The sequence below is a fragment of the Impatiens glandulifera genome, chromosome 4, assembly GCF_907164915.1.
Source record: "Impatiens glandulifera chromosome 4, dImpGla2.1, whole genome shotgun sequence".
Taxonomy (NCBI): Eukaryota; Viridiplantae; Streptophyta; class Magnoliopsida; order Ericales; family Balsaminaceae; genus Impatiens; species Impatiens glandulifera.
Window position 1 is genome coordinate 18,296,867 of NC_061865.1, and position 22,633 is coordinate 18,319,499.

Here is a 22,633-nt window from a genome sequence, read left to right on the forward strand (position 1 = left end):
AAAGAGAGAAATATATATAATAGGAGATAAAAAATAATTAAAATATTTATCTTGATAATTCTCTAATGTCTCAAGTCCACACATATAAAACCAACTAAACCATTACTCACATTAACTACTTTTTTCCTGGTGCAACAACTCCCCGGACTTGAATTAGTTATACCAGACTCAAGGTTGCTCGATATCCGCTTCTTTATATATTCCAGACTCAGGGTTTCTCGATATCCGCTTCTATATAGATTCATGATGATCGATATGTGAAAACATAAAGAGGAATCTTTTTTTTTCCGAATATGAAACAGAGATATCCATCCCCGACTTCCACAACATGTACATATTGACCGCATGCTTGAACTCATCAACCGTTCCACGAAAATTAAATTACTGACCTTCTTGGACTATTTCTCCTCGCTTTCTTTGCAAACCCATAAAAAAAAGGAAAGAATGAGAACAAGTCTTGGATGGATCCAGATACACATTGGGATAAGGATGACACTGTAGTTTTCCGTAGGTATCTCGCTCTATCTTCAGAGTTAGTTGTCTCAATCGGGACTCAACCCAACTTCTCCAAGCAAGTAAATCTCCATTATCAGAAGCAACTATGTCAACCTGCAGATAGTTTATATAACTTTCATAGAACAAATACGGCTCAAACAAAGCTTTCCATTTTGATCCCTTGTTCAGCTCAACGCCCTTGCATATCTTGTTGCCAAACTGGAACTACTCCATCATGACCCTAAGGGTTCTCATTGAAACGTTGTAGCTAGAGTTCATGCGAGGATAAGCCGGAGTTATTATTGGCATATGATGAGTTCTATCACGAGGATTCTTACGAGGGTCCCAAAAAGAAAACCCCAATTCCTCTTGTTCAACTTCATATAACATAATAGGATTTGGCCAATGCCACTGTATACATCCTGAAAAAATGTGTAACCAACATGCTGGGTGCAGCATTCGGAAAGAGTTGACAAACTCGGACATCAAGGAGAGTCCATTTCACCCCTCTAAGAAAACCGGTGACATTTGAATAAATACCACGACTTTTAGCCCAAATCTTTAAACACCGTAGTCTTGTGCGAAAATGCTCCACAATTGGAACAAGCTTAAGAATTCCATCTGCAACCCTATCTCCATTAAGGCTCCGAACAGTTGGCTCATCAATATTGTATAGGACAGACACATCACATATATTAGGAATGGGCTACAAATCGGTCACTTCTACCATCTCTTCCAGCATTCCATGTAGTATAAAGAAAAAATATTCCTCGTGATTGATATATGAAGGCCCTATACATAAAGTGTTCATATTAGCTCCAAGACTATTAAGGGCGGAGCAAAAATTTACCTAGACTAAAAACATTTTTACAAAAATTAGTATAACACAATTTTTTTTAAAAGTAATGATAGGGGGAGCGAAACATTTGCAGCGAATGGGGCAGCGAACAAGCTGACTCAATATTTATTTTCATTAATAATTTTTTCTTTCTTCTCACTACTTACCTTTTCTCTCTCTATTAATTAAATTAATTAAGACTCATTCAATAAAAAATCAATTATTATTATTAAAAAATATTTAATAATTATTCTCTTTAATTTTTATTATCATAAATATGTTTTTTTTAATTATTGTACATATACGATTATTATACACATTTTAATTATTTCACTCTCTCAATAATTTATTTATTTTTATTGAAAAAATAAAATTTATTTTCTTTTTTTATTGAAAAAAATAAATTTTATTTTCAATAATAAAATTTACTCAAATTAAAATAAATAATAATTAATTGTGTTATATTTAATTAAAAATATTTAACTGGGTTAATCTATTATTTTCTATTAATAAATTACACAATCTAATCAAAGTAACAAAAAAAAAAAACATGATCCAAAATATAAAATAAACTTACCAAAAAAACATGGTCCAAAATGTATTATAACATCTACTTTTACAAAATCAAACAACATAATATAATCGATAAATTGTCTTTAATCATCTCATCGCAATAGTAGTTTTTACTAGTTTTCTATTGTAAACATATTGAAATCGAAAATTTCAAATTTACAAGACAAATTAGAAACAATATATAATTTAAAATAAAAATAATATAATTTAATACCTAAAATAATTGTCTAAAACATAATAAATCAAACCTTTTATAGTCTTTGTAATTGATTTCTTCATAATTTGTTCAATAACATATTATTTTCTCTTTGTGGGTGGATGGCCCTCATGGAGAGTGTATTGTTTTTACACTAGATATTGTCACTCCTTTAAACTTTTCAACAATTAAGAGTTTAAAAAAAAGAATTAATCTATTGAGTAAAAATGATTAATAATTTATTATTATTATTATTATTAATATATATTATTAAATTAATAGATGATATAATTATTTAATTGAATTTTAAAAAAACATATTTATGATAATAAAAATTAAAGAGAATAATTATTAAATCTTTTTTAATAATAATAATTGATTAAAACATATTTAGTATTAATTAATTTAATTAATAGAGAGAGAAAAGGTAAGTAATGAGAAGTAAAAGAAAATTATTGATGAAAATAAATATTGAGTCAGCTTGTCTAGTCAGCACTCCACGTGGCTGCCCCATTCGCTGCAAATGTTTCGCTCCCCCTATCATTACTCTTTTTTTAAATAAAATAATATATTAAAAAAATATGAATTGTGTAAGCATAACGAAACAAATCATGACATCGTTTTTTAAATATTTCATGCTTTACAAGTTATCACCACATAGAAATACGTTGGCAAAATACGGTCCTTCGTTTTCTATGTGGCGACATCATGCATGGACTATCTAAAAAACGATGTCATATGTTGTCTCGTGCTTAAACGATTCATATTTTTTCTCAGGTACATTTGACATTATTCAACTTATACTATGTGGCGACATCCTGTAAATCATGTACTATTAGGTCCTTCGTTTTAGTCTTACAAAATTATAAAGACCTAATATTTAATAAGAAAAAAAATCAAATTATGACTGTGACTATTATTATTAAGGAAATAATTTTTTGATTAAACTGAATAAATTATATATAGTTTAATTATAGATAATTGAATTTAATTAGGAATGTATAAATTAAAAAAAATAAGAATGAATAAATTATATATTATTGAGTCTAATTATTTATTAAGAATTAATAAATTATGATGGTACGTAATTATGAATAAATATATTATATTTTATATTAATAATATTTATGTTGGAAATAAAAAAATATATTTATTAAGGAGATGAGGGCTACAGCTGTGTATACTTGTGAGAGGCTCCACCCAGATCATGTAATCCAAGTCTATAAGAGTCAAAAGTAAAAGTAAATATTAGTGCATGTGCATTCTCCACACCTATGTTGTTCCACCCAATTTTTTGTTATCTCTTTATACCATCAAAGACCTTTTTTCCTCTTACAAGTTTCCACCTCTCTTTTATAAAGTTTCACATCATCCAAAAACCTCTCTTTTATAAAGTTTCACATCATCCAAAAACTTTTTCAATTCTCAAAAGATAAATTAAAAAAATAAATAAATATATATAAATATATTTAACCAAATAATTTAAGTTTTAAAATAACAGAATGGGTTATATTAAAAAACTTAATATTTGAAAATATATTGTAAAAAAATAATTTCTTAGCTAATAGATATTTTTCATTTATGTGATTAGTAAATCTAGGACCCACATTTTATACAATATATTTACTTAAAAAATTTCAAATAAATAAAAATTAAATTTCAAACTTATTAAAATCAGTTCAAAATTTGAATAATATTATTTTTTAAAAATATTTATTCACAAATAATATTTTATATCATTACCGTGCATTTGCCTGTGCACGTAAATTATCGTGGTATATTAGAAGGCACGAAAATTATACTTGTATATTATAAGATATATAGTCACTATAGAATAAATGAATTATAACTAATACTCTTCTATTTTATTTTTGTTTTTTATTAAGCATAATATTTTTATCTGTTTTCCCATTTACCATATGTTCTCTTGAACTCAATTCATTCAATTCAATAGGGCTATGGAGAAATTCATTGTGGCCAATAAAAAAAATAAAAAATAAAGATGTTGTTGAGGTAGAATATTTACATTGGATTCATCTTCCTCTCTGGATGCATGTCTTTCTTTTGTAATTTATAATTACTCTTTATAAAAATAAAATTTAAACAATAAAAGTACTAAAACTAATAAATTAAAAAAGCTCTCATGTTTGTTGTCGGTTTTTTTATTATTTAAAGTTTACTCATCAAATTTCTTATTCAATAATGTAAATTTTCAGTTTATCAACTTAAATACTCAAATATTTTATTATTTTCAATTTTTAATATAAAAAATATATATTATAATAATTAAATTAAATTAAAACTTAAATAACTTAATTTTTAATCAAATAATTATATTTATTTTTTTTAGAAAATATTAATAAATATCTAAATAAACCAATATCAACGTACTCATATCAACAACGTACTCAGATGGTTTGATAGTTTAAACTTTTTTTTAAAACTTCAATCATATTATTATTATTTTATAATTTAGTTAGTTAATATATTAAAATATTCTTATTTTATTAAATTTAAATTTAAATACACAAAATAATAATGTAATTTACGTACAAATTTAAATAACTTTTTCATTTTTTTAAAGATTTTTTTATAAAAGAACTATAAAACCTAAAACACCAAACATGAAAATGTATTTGGTATATTTCCTTTATATATATATATATATATATATATATATATATATATATATATATATATATATATATATATATATATATATATATATATAAAAATAAATAAAGATTCCTTGTTTATACTCAAATGTTCAAAAATAAATTTATTTTCAAATAATTGAACATGAAACAACTCTCAAGAAAATAAGCAAAATAATAAACAAATTCATAAATAGCTCTTCAACTAATAATCTGAATACTTAATTTTCTTAAAAAATAAAACCATTAAGATTGATATAGAAAAATAAAAAGTCAGGCATTTGTTAAAACTGAGTGTCACACTAGCTTCAGATAAACTCACTTAAACTATTAAATCTAATATTATATTTTCATTTCTAATATATTAAGTGAGCATTTGATAAATTAATTCGAAATTTAATATGATCCTCAAAATACTAATTTAAAAAATATTTTTTAATTTTTGTTTTTAAATTACAATTCACCCGAATATATTTTTTTTACTTATTTCCGCATACTTAATTATCAAAATATCTTTTTTAATTTTTTATTTTAAATTTAAGTTCAAATTTTAAATATATTTTTTAATTATAACATTATAATTTAATTTTAAAAAATTGATAATTAAGTTTATTAAAAATTAAATAAAAAAAATAAATTAAAAATTAAATAAGTAATAAAAATTATTAAATTAGATTAATCTAAACCGAATCCTAATTATAAAATTAAATTAAATTCAAATTTAATTAAATTCAAATTAAATTTAGATAATCCAAATAATTTAAAATAATTTAAATTAAAATATTTTTTTTCTCTCCTCTCCCTCCTCCAAACAATTTTTCTATCACTTAATACAAGTTAATCCTTTCTTTTCATGTATAAGCACATATGAGAAATTTAATTTTTATAATATTAAAACTTTGAATGTATATAAATAAATATTTCTTTAAATTATATCTCTATTTTAATATATATATATATATATATAATAAATATAAATATAAACTTATATACATAATAAAATTAATTCACTTTTTCATTTTTTTAATTAAATACAAATAAAATTAATTAAATAATTATAAAACAAATTATTATTGAATAATTTCAAGTTAACATTCTATAAAATAAAATAAAATAAAAAATTATATATATATATATATATATTTTAGTTTAGATTGTCCAAACTATATAATCCAATCCATATCTGTATTAATTAATAAAATAGTTTGATTAAGAATAAAATAAATTTAATTTGAATTTAATAAGGTTCGGATATATTTAAATAAAACGGTTTTACGTTTGCTCCCCTGTGATAATATATATATTTTCTTAAAAATAAAATATATAAGCTTAGAAATATTCCATAAAATCAGCTCTTAATGTTAATATTACACAACAAAAAATCAATTAGAAAATGAACAAGAATGATATATGAACAATGGGAAAATCCCAATAAGTAAAAATAATCATTCACTTTTATCTTTCTTAGACTTTTGTCAACATATGAGATTTGCAAATAGGCAAATATTATTTAGTCATTTATTTATTCAATCAATAGATACTCTAGCTCACAATCAATACCTCCAATCTTTTTTTTTATTTTATATTTACATATTCTAGATTGTACCTCCACTCTTTTCATATTTTATATATTTGTCTTGATATTCAAAAAAAATTAATTAACAATGATATTCTAATATTTACATAAAACTCTTAATTAATTATTATTAAATATAATTACCTGACCTATAACACAAAAGTCATTAGTTCCGTTACTAGGAGAAGATAGTTGCAATTGAAGAAATAGATAGGTTCGTTTTCTAAGATTTGTGTTTTCTTTGAATAGACCGATTTTAACATGGAAATTTATTCACTCAATATCTTTGAATAGCCACATCCATACACATGTGATGAACATCAACAACAACTGTTGTCCACCTCAGAAATTCCGAGTATAGCACATTCCTATTTAATTTCAAACCACTTTATTAATAATAAGCTACTAAAATTAATTAAAAAATAAACCAATCTCATCTAAAATAGGAAGACAAAACAAAATAAATATTTACATTACGGGATAAACTATTATATGTGGTCTGTGATTTGTTGTTTCCATGTTAGTATTGATGAAACAAAGAGAAGCTAGGGTTTCTTATTAACAAACCTAAATAAACTAAATGTAATGAAAAAGAATTAGACGGATGGTCAGATGAATACACGGAATTAGACGTGAGTCTAATAGAATTAGACGTACAGTCTAACTCATCGGAGTTAGACGTGTAAGTCTAATAGATGTGTAAAGAATTAGACGTATGTTCTAATGAATAAACTGAATTAGACGTGAATCTAATGGAATTAGACGTGAGTCTAATAGAATTAGATGTACAGTCTAACTCATCGGAGTTAGACGTGTAAGTCTAATAGATGTGTAAAGAATTAGACAGATGGTCTAATGAATACGCGGAATTAGACGTGGCATTCTAACTTAGTGGAGTTAGACGTGCCGGTCTAATGGTTATTATAATTAGACGGGTTGTCTAATTAGTGAAAGTTAGACGTGAATCTAAATCCTTCAGATTAGTCTGAGGTAGAACCGGAATTAGACGTGGCAGTCTAACTCAGTGGAGTTAGATGTGCCGGTCTAATGGTTATTATAATTAGACTGGTTGTCTAATTAGTGAAAGTTAGACGTGAATCTAATTCCTTCAGATTAGTCTGAGGTAGAACCAGAATTAGACGTGGCAGTCTAACTCAGTGGAGTTAGACGTGCCGGTCTAATGGTTATTATAATTAGACGGGTTGTCTAATTAGTGAAAGTTAGACGTGAGTCTAACTCCTTCAGATTAGTCTGAGGTAGAACCGGAATTAGACGTGGCAGTCTAACTCAGTGGAGTTAGACGTGCCGGTCTAATGATTATTATAATTAGACGGGTTGTCTAATTAGCGAAAGTTAGACGTGAGTCTAACTCCTTCAGATTAGTCTGAGGTAGAACCGAAATTAGACGTGTAGTCTAACTTAGTGGAGTTAGACTTACCCGTCTAATGGTTATTGAAATTAGACGCGAGTCTAATTATATTAGACTAGGCGGTCTAATAGACGTTTTTCATTAGAAGGAGTTGACTTATTTCATTAGACTGGTTTTTTGAAATCCGTCTAACTAAAATACGTCTAATGCTCTGTTCAAGCAGTACGCTTGAATCTACCATTTCTCCTATCCACGTGCTATAGCTGTACCCTACTCCTGCTCCACTTTCCAGTGAAGATTAGTACAACAGCTATATGCATCCAATCAAGGAATGTCACGTAATAGAATTTTCCTCACATTACCCGTTTTGCAGGTACATCCTTGATGGAATATTCGGCGCACTACCAGTTCGGTACGGCCACGATCCTTGTGCTCAGAACCTGCTGTGTACAATGGAGGCTTTCCAATGGAAGAGTGCCACGTATCATTCTTGAAAATTCGACCGTTAGTCCCTGCTCAGTATTTAATCAATCCTAAGGACAACGGACAATCTGCCTTAACCAATCTTACGAACAAGCAATCTGATTTTGCAGAGAGAGACTACTCAATCATCTTGCTTACTAAACTCATTTTGTGAAGCTTCTTTCTGATTGTACTTTTTGTGAATCGAGAGAGAGAGAGAGCTAGAATCAAAACACAATTAGATGAGTGATATTCTTCAACTTGTAATTGAACAAAAAGTGTTCTGTTCAATAGTGAGCTAAGTGTGTGTGTAAACTGTATTTGATTCTCATCATATTATAGTGAATCCTTCCGGTGGTTGGAAGAAGGGGTGACGTAGGAGAGTTTCTCCGAACATCCATAAACAAATTGTTGTGTTCTTCATTTTCTGTCATCTTTTCATATTTCATCTTGTGCTTCAAACCCAAGTAAACAATTCCGCCTTGAATCTGTTTCAAGTGTTTACACAAGTTTGCGTAGAATAGAAAGAGATATTAATCCCTAACAAGATTTCTATCAAACCGTTTTTCATAAGCCTCCATCATTAGCCAGACCCCCGTCTCTATTGATAAAGCCGATCCTATCAATTGGTATCAGAGCCCTGTTTCTATTCTCAAGCCTTTCCTGAAATATGTCGAAAATACCCAAATATACCAGTGCTACAGCCATTCCAACTCTATCTCGTGAAAACTACATTGTTTGGAAGAAAAGAGTTCATGCTCATCTCTCTTCTCTTCATGATGACATGTGGAGTGTTGTCATAGAAGGTCCTATTAAGATTGATAAGGAGAAGGCCGACTGGACCGCTAATGAAAAGAGGTAGAACAACCTCAACAACATGGCTCTCAATGTTCTGTACAGATCTCTCGATGACAGTATGTTCAACTACATCATCGAATGTGATACTGCCAAAGAGGTCTGGGACAGACTCATTCAACTGTGCGAGGGAAACGAGCAAACCAAGGAAAACAAGATCATGGTTTCCACTCAACAGTTCGACAACTTCAAAATGCGTCCTGGTGAAACAATGAACGATTTCGACACCAGATTCAACAAAATCGTCTCCTCTCTGTCCATCCTAGGCAAGACCTATAGCAACCGGGAGCTCGCAATCAAGGTCATGCGTTCTCTTCCAAGGGAATGGGACATAAAGACTATGGCGATGAGAGAATCCAAAGATCTGAACAAGATCTCTCTCTTTGATATCTTCGCTGACCTCAAGGCCTACGAGTTCGAGCTGAACTGTAGGATGGAAGAAGATCAACCCTCGTCCGTTATTATTGCCAAGGCGTTGGTGACTGCTGAAGAGCCACCAACTGCTCCGGACGTGAATAGGACAGCTCAGCAGCTGAGCAGCGATGCCATGTCTCTCTTTGTGAAGAAGTTTGGCGACTTCATGAAGAAGAGCAACTCTAACTCAAACTCTTCAAATTCTAATGATATTAGAAAATCTAAAGCTAATGTTACTTGTTTTAACTGTGGTATTAAAGGTCATTATGCATCGGAATGCCGGAAGCCAAAGCATGAAGATGCCAAGGAAGATGGAAAAGAGCTGAAGGCTCTTATGGCTGGTGACGGAAAGAACAGAGGAAGCAGTCGTGGCTCGTACTTCTCATCTAGTGAAAGAGATGAAGAAGACGTGGCTTGCTTCATGGCCAGAGAAGATGAGGAAAGAACTCAGGAAACTGAGGTATTTGATTTCTCCTCCGAAAGGTTTTCAAGGGAACAACTGGTAGTTGCACTAGATGAGATGGTCATCGAGTATAGAAAGCTAGCAGAATCCCTAAATGAAACTAAACCTTCATCAGATTTAAATGAACCAAATCTGTCTAAAGAGGAAGAATCACATGTTTTTGAAAAGAAGATTGAAGAGATCTCATCTGAAAATGAGATACTCAAAGAACAGATTCAAACTCTTTCATCTGAAAACAAAAGGCTTAACTATGTTGTCTGTGCATGGACAAGGTCTGGTGATGCTGTCAAATATCAGATCAGCATGTTGAAACCTGCTGGATCTAGATCCGGATTGGGATTTGATAGCAATGATCCTAACCTGTCCTGCAAAAAGTCAAAGCCAAACGACAAACTTAAGCCAATAAGTTTTGTCAAAGGAAGTATGACTGACATTGAATTTGATCCCATTCATGAAGAAGTGGCTTTTAAAAATGAAATAGTTTATGTTCTACCAACTGTTAGCTGGCTTAAGAATAAACTTGAAAAAATTAATAAGTCTGGTAACTTACAACCTGACTCTAAGTCAAGGAGTTTTAAAAGAAAACATTCTTCACAAGTCAAAGGATCAGTGGCTAGCAGGAAGTCATCTGCTAAGTCAAAATCTTATGCATTAATCACAACACAAAATGGGAAATCCATCAGAATAACTCAAATATGGATTCCTAAGGGACTAATTGATCGAGGACCCAATTGAGTGTGTGTACCAAGATTTGTAAATAGTTTATTTTGTAGGTGATGCAGGAGGATAGCAAGAAGGAAGCTAGAAGAGTACTCATCTGAGTACACAGCTTGGAAGATCAACAATGGCACTTGCCATTCTGGAAGAATAATTGCTTTTATTTGTTAAAAATATTTTTGGTCTTTGGACCACAAAAATTGTTTATAAAACTCTAATGTCCATATTCATTTTTGAGAAGAAAATTTTCTTTGGAATTAAAGATATTCTCTAGACGAATATCCTTAATCGGTCTAATTAGACAAGGTTGTCTAAAAGAAAAAGTATGTACTTAGACGTATTTTTACTCACAATCCATACATCTAAGTCTATATGTTGAGATTTTATATCCACGCAATTAGACGGACACGTCTAATAGACGTTAGACGTTTCTACGTCATGAGCAAAAGGATGCTCACGTCTAATAAACACACGTCTAACACGTGTTGTTTATGCGGAATTAGACGGACACGTCTAATAAACATTAGACGAATTTGTTATAAACACGGAATTAGACGTATGCGTCTAATATACTCACCCGTCTAATAGACGCTGTGTTATTTGTGAAGTAAGAAAAACGTCTAACTACGTGTCAATTAGACTGATCAAGGACAGCTCTCACACGCTGAGAGCTATCTACTTTTCCCGCTCAAAATATCGAACAGTCATCTCTTAATAACATGAAGACACGTGTCTATCAAGTTTAGAGAAAATGACTGATATACCCTCATTTTTAATGATTACTTCTTGAAAAAGGACGTCTAACATTTATTAATGGGTCATACCCCTAGAATAGACGGTTATTCAGCATTTCCATTTTTCATCTATATAAGGACATTCCTGCATGATTTTGAAAACTTCCAATCTCTCAAATCTCTAAGAACCCTAGTTTTCTTGCATTTCTCTCACTAAAACTCTCTGAAATATCGTATCGATTCACATTCTCTCAGAATTGTGAAGAAAATCACGCTCGGTCACTGTACTTTGCAGGTGGACTTTCCATCGGTGTACTCGTTTGATCAGCCGGAGGTGGTGAAGATGTTCCAAACCCTAGAATATTCTGGGTTGAGAAAGTATCTGGGCGGACCGTTCATCTTCTATGAAGATGAAGTCCGTGAGTTTTTCAAAACGGCAGTTATGGTGGATGATTCAATCGTAGCAACCGTTAACGGAAAAGAGATCTCTTTTGACGAAGCGGTTTATGCGGAGTTCTTTTAACTTCCAATGGAGGGTCATCTGTTCGACTTGATGCTCCCTTCAGAAATCATGGAGGAAATGAAGATACTGAAAATGTGGCCAAATAGGACTAAACCCTAAATTATAAAAGGGATCGACACTTCAAGGATTTAAATTATGGCCACTGTTTAGGCATGTTGGACATTATGGAACTTTAAATTAAAGTTAAGTATTATAATTGGTTGATAGGTATTTCTTTTTATCCTAAACACATGAGTTGTCCCTCGTCAGACTTTCTTTGTAAGCTCTATTTTTATTTATTTATTATATCTGGTTTTATTTATTGGTATCAGAGCCAGGGGTAGTTATGCAAAGTGATCAACACACCTTACTAATCATGAATCTAATGAACATCGTCTCAAGAAATAAAAACATAAAGAATATAAAGAAAGATGAATATGATATTCCTAAGGATTTAGACCTCCTAAATAAGTGGACAATTCCAAAAGTTGAACCTAGATTGATATATCAACTAGGAACATTTGAAAAAATGGGTTTAAAACGAGTAATAAAAACTACTGAAGAGTCAGTTTCACTAGATAATAGTGATATGATAATAAAATTACTATCAGATATGGATATAGCATATTATAAACGATTCTATAAATTTCTACATATAGGACTAGTGCAGGTTGCATTAACCTTTAACCTTAGAGGGTTTACCAGAGAGCTTTATGGCAGCCCTAAGAGATGGAAGAAACCTAAATTGGAAACAATCCCTAATGGGAATAATACAATCCAGTTTAGCTCAAGGACCAGTTTATTTTAACGTTTTTCCAAACTTATAATTATCTTTATCTGATGCAAATATAACTGACTCCCTAACATTAAATGTTAAAACACATGGATATAATTATGCTCCCGGATCGGAAGTAATGTGTGTTTGTTATAGAATATACTATAAACCCTTATTCACTTTAAATCCACTATGTAGAATAATAGACATAACCAATAATGAAACAATTTTGATACAAACAAATTGTGATAAATCAAACATAACTAGTAGGAGACCAATTAAATGGGAAGAAATATCGTTCCCAGATAACTGGAAAATAGAACAAGTTGTACCTGTAAAACCACAGGTCCAGAATCATAATAATATATTAGATATTTGTCAAAGTGAGGAAGGAAGTGTCGAAGTAAGATTTGACACAAACCTAAAGTTATGTCCAATACAAAGACATAGCTCTATCAAATCATATATCTCACCATTAGATTACAAGGTTGAATATCCTTCTAGGGCATCCACCTCTCAAATAAGGGAAACAACGTTTTCAGAAGATTCAACTCCAATTACAGAAAGATTATATATCAACAGAAAAAACATTGTTAGGGAAAATAATACCCAAACCCTAAACAAACTAGAACCGACAATGTCGGAAATGAACTTTTCTATTTAAATGATTTGTACACCCAAAATAGATTTCAATACTGGTTCTCCAGCCAGAAAAATAATTTCAAATGAATTCAAAAATTCGGGTTATACCCAATTCAGAAAATGGTTTTTTGAAAGTTTTAACATTTCAGAAATAAAACAATTCGAAAAAGAATTTTATGAGTTCTGTACTGCTAAAAATGCTTTAATTCCTTTTACCTCTTGGTTCATAAGCACCTATGTAAAAAATTATATTTCGGTAATTGAAAGAACTTTTAAATTAGAATCATGGAAAACCTATTTAGGGACATATCCACCTCAGCAACCTTTCCATATTAAAAAGGGAGAAAAAATAATAAATTTCGCGCCATACAAAAATTTAATTGAAAATGATACACTCCCAATAACATGCAAGCATATCTATAATATGTTTGAACAACAATACTACACAAGTCTGTTCCTAAATATTCTAGGAGAACAGTTACAATCCATAAAATATAAAATTGAAAAATTAATAAAATTGATAAATGAAATCAAACCAGGTACGTTAAAAATAACCCCAAAAGAAAAAGAAGCTTTACCAACCTTCCAACCACCTCCAATCATATCTGATTTCAAACTAAGGCCAATGCAAGAATTTGAGAAAATTCTTGAAGAAAAATTTAGCAAGTTAAGTATTAAGACCTTAGACAAAGAAAACAGAGATCAGATTAATAAAATAGATAAATGGGTTGATAAGCCTATATAGAGTAAATTTTATTATAATAGAACAACACCAATGGATGTTTTACATGAAGAATACACAGATACAATTGATATTAGTTATTCAGGAAACAAAATTTATGAATGGAATATTGATGGATATTCAAACAAACAAATTTATAATATAGTACCATAGGATGTTAATGTATTCAACAATTTGTAAAAATAGTAAAAATAGTGATAAAACAATAGCGACAATGATTGTTGCTGGATTCACTGGACAATTAAAGGGCTGGTGGGATAATTATTTTCCCAAGAAAATATAGATTTTATTCTTAACACTGTAAAACAAGAAAACAATAGCCTAACTGAACATGCAGTTTATACATTAGCAATTAACATCATTGAACACTTCGAGGGAAGGTTCAGTGATAATAGTGATAAAATTAAAACACTATTACAGAATCTAAGGTGTAAGACACTTTCATATTTTAGATGGTATAAAGATACCTTTTTAAGTAGAGTAATGGAACTACCAGAATGCAATAATGTACATTGGAAATCCAAATTTATTGACGGCCTCCCTAGCCTATTTGCTGAAAGAGTTAGAAGAAACCTCAAAAAGATTCATTCAATGATACCATATAAAAACTATACATATGGTGTATTATTAAATACTTGTATACAGGAAGGACTAGCCTTATGTAATGAAATAAGGTTAAACCAACAAATTAAAAGACAGAGTCAAAATGAAAAACAACAATTAGGTCAATTCTGCCAACAATTTGGTATATATAGTCCTACATCTAGAAAAGGGTGAAATATAATAAATTTCACAAATATAGAAAACCACCCCAAAAATACTCAGACATAAAACATCAGAGAATGGAAGAAAAGATTAAAAACAAGTCAAAAAATTTTAAAAATGGTAAGAAATGCTACAACTGTGGAAAATTTGGACACACATCAAAATACTGTTGGACAAAGAAAAAAATTAATAATCTTGAAATCCCAGAAGACACAAAAAGATTAATAATCCAAACTCTACAAAACTCAGAATCTGAAAAATCTGATTCAGATTCAATACCTAGTGATTCTGAAATAGATGACCTAGATAATGAAAACATTTCTGAATCAAGCTCGGAAGACTCTGAATGTGAGCCTTGCCGATCAGGATTAAGTTGTCCTAAAAAAGAAACAAATAACCTAGATCAAAATATTGATAAATCAAAATTATATAGAATCATATCTCAATTTTCAGATATGAAAGTTAATGTTTTAACATCAAATCATGCTTTTGAATTACTAAAAGCCATCAAAGACCCAGAATTAAGAATGCAGATCATAGATCAGTTTAATTTTGAAGAAGGAACTTCATCCTCTAAATATGAAGAGCCAGAAGAAAAGAGGTTCAATTATAATAATCATAATAAATCTTACACTATGAGTGAAGTAATGAATCAACTTAGACCCAAGATTCAAAACAAAGAAGAGAATACAACCCTCACAAATCTTTACAGAGAAATTAATAATTTAAAGGAAGAAATTAAGATATTAAAAAAGAAGAATATTATACAAGAGTCTAGATTAACTAAGCTTGAGGATAAACCTAGCGAAAATAATCAATATAATGACAACAAAGTAGAAATTGAAGAAAATATCTTCTCAGAAAATTTTTATCCACAATAGAAATGGTTAAATCCCAAAAATGGCACATAAAAATATCTCTCCTAATAGATAATCATTATACAAGGTCATTTACTGCTTTTGTTGATAGCGGAGCAGATTTAAATGTTATTTAGGAAGGACTAATCACTACTAGGTATTTTCATAAAACAAGCCATACCCTGTGGTATGTAGGGGGGGATAAACTCCCAATCCAATATAAGCTTCCAAAAGCCTATATATGTACTGATAATAAATGCATTCCTCAATGTTTTATACTTGCTAAAGATATATCAAATTAGGTCATACTTGGAACCCCATTTTTAAACACAATCTACCCTATTAAGATGATTAATAATAAAGGTATTACAGGAACCTTCCAGAAACATGATATTTTTCTAGAATTTATTGTGGAACCGTTTACTAAAATTTTACATAGTATATATGATAATATCAAAGCAAAAAAAGATCAAATATACTTTATAAAGCAAGAAATAAGTCTTATAACAATAGATGAACAACTAGAAAATTCTAAATTACAAGAAAAAATAGCTTTGCTAAAAGACCAACTTTCAATAGATATTTGTAATGAACATCCTAATGCATTCTAGGATAGAAAGAAGCATATAGTTTCACTACCATATGAGGAATCTTTTAATGAAAAGAATATTCCTACAAAGGCAAGACCTTGCCAAATGAATTCAGAATATCTGGAATTATGCAAAAAAGAGATAGATGCACTATTACAGAAGGGGTTAATAAGTCCATCACAATCACCCTGGTCATGTACGGCTCTCTATGTAAATAAACATTCAGAAATCGAAAGAGGCGTGCCAAGGTTAGTAATAAATTATAAACCCTAAACAAAAAGGATAAGTCGACTATGTATTGTACTCTCTCTCGACTTATCCGTTTTGTTTAGGGTTTATAGTTTATTACTAACCTTGGCACGCCTCTTTCGACTTCTGAATGTTTATTTACATAGAAAGCCGTACATGACCAGGGTGATTGTGATGGACTTATTAACCCCTTCTGCAATAGTGCATCTATCTCCTTTTTGTATAATTCCAGATATTCTGAATTCATTTGGCATGGTCTTGCCTTTGTAGGAATATTCTTTTCATTAAAAGATTCCTCATATGGTAGTGAAACTATATGTTTCTTTCTATCCCAGAATGCATTAGGATGTTCATTACAAATATCTATTGAAAGTTGGTCTTTTAGCAAAGCTATTTTTTCTTGTAATTTAGGATTTTCTAGTTGTTCATCTATTGTTATTAGACTTATTTCTTGCTTTAGAAAGTATATTTGATCTTGTTTTGCTTTGATATTATCATATATACTATGTAACATTTTAGTAAACGGTTCCACAATAAATTCTAGAAAAATATCATGTTTCTGGAAGGTTCCTGTAATACCTTTATTATTAATCATCTTAATAGGGTAGATTGTGTTTAAAAATGGGGTTCCAAGTATGACCTGATTTGATATATCTTTAGCAAGTATAAAACTTTGAGGAATGCAATTATTATCAATACATATATAGGCTTTTGGAAGCTTATATTGGATTTGGAGTTTATCCCCCCTGCATGCCACAGGGTATGACTTGTTTTATGAAAATACCTAGTAGTGATTAGTCCTTCCTGAATAACATTTAAATATTCTCCGCTATCAACAAGAGCAGTAAATGACCTTGTATAATGATTATCTATTAGGAGAGATATTTTTATGTGCCATTTTTGGGATTTAACCATTTCTATTGTGAATAAAAAAATTTCTGAGAAGATATTTTCTTGAATTCCTGCTTTGTTGTCATCATATTGATTATTTTCGCTAGGTTTATCCTCAAGCTTAGTTATTCTAGACTCTTGAATAATATTCTTCTTTTTTAATATCTTAATTTCTTCCTTTAAATTATTAATTTCTTTGTAAAGATTTGTGAGGGTTGTATTTTGTTCTTTGTTTTGAATCTTGTGTCTAAGTTGATTCATTACTTTCATGATTAGTAAGGTGTGTTGATCACTTTGCATAACTACCCCACTGGCTCTGATACCATTTTTTATTATAATTGAACCTCTTTTCTTCTGGCTCTTCATATTTAGAGGATGAATTTTCTTCTTCAGAATTAAACTGATCTATGATCTGCATTCTTAATTATGGGTCTTTGATGGCTTTTAGTAATTCAAAAGTATGATTTGATGTTAAAACATAAATTTTCATATCTGAAAATTGAGATATGATTCTATATAATTCAGATATGTCAATATTTTGATCTAGGTTATTTGTTTCTTTTTTAGGACAACTTAATCCTGATCGGCAAGGCTCACATTCAGAGTCTTCCGAGCTTGATTCATAAATGTTTTCATTATCTAGGTCATCTATTTCAGAATCACTAGGTATTGAATCTGAATTAGATTCTTCAGATTCTAAGTTTTGTAGAGTTTGGATTATTAATCTTTTCGTATCTTCTGGGATTTCAAGATTATTAATTTTTTTCTTTGCCCAACAGTATTTTGATGTGTGTCCAAATTTTCCACAGTTGTAGCATTTCTTTCCATTTTTGAAACCTTTTGACTTGTTTTTAACCTTTTCTTCCCTCCTCTCATGTTTTATGTCTAAGTATTTTCAGGGTGGTTTTCTATATTTGTGAAATTTATTATATTTCACCCTTTTCTCTTTTCTAGATGCAGGACTATCTATACCAAATTGTTGGCAAAATTGACCTAATTGTTGTCTTTCATTTTGACTCTATCTTTTAATTTGTTGGCTTAACCTTATTTCATTACATAAGGCTAGTCCTTCCTGTATACAAGTATCTATTAATACACCATATGTATAGTTTTCATATGGTATCATTGAATGACTCTTTTTGAGGTTTCTTCTAACCCTTTCAGCAAATAGGCTAAGGAGGCCGTCAATAAATTTGGATTTCCAATGCACATTATTGCATTCTGGTAGTTCCATTACTCTACTTAGAAAGGTATCTTTATACCATCTAAAATCTGAAAGTGTCTTACACCTTAGATTATGTAATAATGTTCTAATTGTATCACTATTATCACTAAACCTTCCCGTGAAGTGTTCAATGATGTTAATTGCTAATGTATAAACTGCATGTTCAGTTAGGCTATTGTTTTCTTGTTTTACAGTGATAAGAATAGAATTTCTATTTTCTTGGGAAAATAGTTATCCCACCAGCCTTTTAATTGTCCGGTGAATCCAGCAACAATCATTGTCGCTATTGTTTTATCACTATTTTTACTATTTTTACAAACCGTTGAGTACATTAACATCCTATGTATTGTATTATAAATCTGTTTGTTTGAACATCCATCAATATTCCATTCATAAATTTTGTTTCCTGAATAAATAATATTAATTGTATCTGTGCATTCTTCATGTAAAACATCCATTGGTGTTGGTCTATTATAGTAAAATTTACTTTGTATAGGCTTATTAGCCCATTTATCTATTTTATTAATCCGATCTCTGATTTTCTTGTCTAAGGTCTTAATACTTAACTTGCTAAATTTTTCTTCAAGAATTTTCTCAAATTCTTGCATTGGCCTTAGTTTGAAATCAGATATGATTGGAGGTGGTTGGAAAGTTGGTAAAGCTTCCTTTTCTTTTGGGTTATTTTTAACGTACTTGGTTTGATTTCATTTATCAATTTTATTAATTTTTCAATTTTATTTTCCATGGATTGTAACTGTTCTCCTAGAATATTTAGGAAAGACTTGTGTAGTTTTGTTGTTCAAACATATTATTGATATATATATATATATATATATATATATATATATATATATATATATATATATATATATATATATATATATATATATATATATATATATATATATATATATATATATATATATATATATATATATATATATATATATATATATATATATATATATATATATATATATATATATATATATATATATATATATATATATATATATATATATATATATATATATATATATATATATATATATATATATATATATATATATATATATATATATATATATCGGCCTCTATCATCTTAAAAACCCTGTTGTTGTTTTGTAATATGGTTTTGGCAAAACAAATAATTTATTTTATATAAAATTAATAAATATTTAATTATATATTTTAAATATTTAAAAATTAAATAAGATAGTTTTAATGATTAAGTATTTAGAATAAAAGATTTAGGTGACTGTTTAATTTGAGTTGATCATTTTATTTTTATTTTAATATATAAAAAACATTAAATATCTTTAATTTTAATTATATAATGGCTCCCATAAAAATTGGGAAATTAAACCTTCCTTAAAATACCTTTTTTATGAATATTTTATTTAACTAATTAGTTTTAAACATTCATTTCAAATATATATATTTTTAACTTTATAGTTATAAAGTATTAATGAGAATAATTCTTCACCTCAATTTTTTATTTTTATTGAAAATAAAAATGCTTGTTTGATTGGAAATAGGAGCAATTAAAATGTGATAAATAATAGACTACTCTTTTATCGTACTCCTTTATCGTAGTAAACATTATTCATGTTTATTAAGTTTCTCCTTAGGGGTTAATGTCTTTACAATGAATTTGCATTCTCTTGTTTCACCACCATGACTATGACCTAGTATAAAATCACATTCAAATATAACTTTATAGAATATAGTATTCTCCCATATCAAAGAGATATTAGATAGGAACGAAATTGTCATCATGGGTTAAGTGGCTAGGTTGTCCATATCAAGCTCATTTGAAATGTAGTTTCTCGCCTTCTTCTTACAAAATAAATTAAAGTCCAAGAGTACTTTTTTTTGGGGGGAAAAACGACTTAGCGTCATTTCATTAAAAATTACCAAAAACGGGAAAAAAATCACGAGTTTAAGAGATCATTCTAGACAGGCCTAGAATGATTTTGAAGTCGTAACAATGCTTTCAATTCTAGTGAGTTTAAAAAACGGTAAATTCCAGTTCCTGTAGATATTCCAGTTCTGCTCCGTGCTTGGAATTCTTCTCCACGTTCCCGCGAGGGCGCTGCAATCCGATACAATATCTTTCCATAACTCGTCAATGCTCCTACGGGTTCTGTCATATACCCTTGCATTCCGTTCTTGCCATATGTTATACACCATTGCTCCAAAGTCGCACTTGAACACGCTTGTTGCAAATCTATTTCCCTTGGCTTTGAGTAGTGCTGCTTCTTTGATTTCATTCCATTCGCTCGGGAAACTAATCAGCTCCAAGATTTTATAGAATCTGTCCTAAAGCTCCGAAGCAATATAGCAGCTCCCTAATAGGTGATCTATGGTTTCTTCATTTCCTATGCATAGAAGACAGCTCGCATCCGGGATGCTCATATACTTACTGATACGATCACGAGTGCTGAGTCTTTCCTAGAAGGCAAGCCATAGGATGAACTGGTGTCGAAGGATAATCTTCGTTGACCATACAAGAGGAGCCCATTCTACTTTCTGCCGCTTTTTCCCAGATTACCTCCCATATTTTCTTCAATATCAGCTTCCCATTGTCCTCAGCTTTCCATTCATGAATATCCGGTCTGTCGTGTAGTTGTATGTTACTTATATGATCAAGTATCCTCTTTCCTTTTGGAATTCTTCTCAAGAGCAAGTTCCAATTCTCGTCTTTGATGTCTCTGATTTTCACTTTTGCGCAGTCCCTTCTGATACGAGTATTTTGAAACTCCTCCTTGTCGATGATAAGATGGTTTTCAAACCAAGGGTCGTGCCAGAATAGAGTGTCTTTCCCGTCCCCTAGTCGGATGTCATAAAGATCTGCAATATCGCTTCTTAGTTTAAGAATCTTTTTCAGAGACCAGCTCATACCTTCGTGAATTTTATAGGTCCAGATGCTGGTTTCGTGTTTCATAAACCTCGTATGCACCCATTTGATCCATAGTGACTCCTGATTGCGCTCCAAAGCCCACAGGTGCTTGAAGGTTAGAGCCTTGTTCCACTCGATATAGTTCTTCAAGTCGATGCCTCCCCCGTCCTTCGGTTTACAGAGAGCGGTCCATTTGACTTTCTTTCCTCCTCTTCTACTACTACTCCAGATAAAGTTTCTCATCAGTGTGTCAAGTTCCTTCATTACCTTCTTCGGAATGACCATTTGTTATGCCCAATAGCCAACTATGCCCATAACCACGGTTTTGATAAGTTCGATTCGCCCTACATAAGAAAGTTTTTTTGCTGCCCAGCCAGATATAGTGTTTTTTACCTTTTCAATCAGCGGCTTGCAGTGTGAGATCTCGATCTGCTTTGCAGTTAACGGAATTCCTAAGTACCTTATGGGAAAACTGCCTTTCTTGATGCCCATGATGTTGAAGATGTTCTGCTTTGTTTCGTCCTTCACACCTCCATAAAATGCCACACTTTTGTTTTCATTAATAGTTAAACCTGTTACCTTAAAAAAGAGCGTTATTGCAGCCCTAATAGTTTTAATGGAATCAATGTCTGCGTGCGCTAGAATGAACAAATCGTCAGAAAAGCATAAATGTGTTACCTCCTCTACCTCACAGAATGGGTGAAAGATGTATGGACGATTCTTTCGGAACATCGCGAAGATACTCTCAAAGATCGCCATGATAGCTACGAAAAGGTAAGAAGAGAGGGGGTCCCCTTGCTTTACCCTGTTTTCACCCTTGAAATAGCCTATGTGGACTCCATTGACGCTAACAACAAAGCAGGATGATGAAATGCATTGCATAATCCAATCGATTAAAATCATAGGAAAAGCAGAAACAACCAGAAAGTCTCGAACGGCTTCCCATCTAACAGAGTCGAAAGCTTTCTTGATATCTATTTTGAAAGCCACTCTCGGGGATATTTTCTTTTTCCCGTAGCCTTTTAATAGGCTCTGCATGAGAAGAATATTATGAGAGATTGTCCTACCAGGGATGAATGCAAATTGATTAAGATTTATTATTTTTCCTATTACATTTTTAAAACGTTTAGAAATGATTTTTGGAATT

The 22,633-nt window shown here is 30.3% G+C and overlaps 1 pseudogene; it reads right to left on the reverse strand.

Annotated features, from left to right (window-relative positions):
• Window positions 1–231: 231 nt before the first annotated feature.
• The window catches only part of LOC124934856, a 28,175-nt pseudogene continuing 5,773 nt past the window's right edge, over window positions 232–22,633 (reverse strand).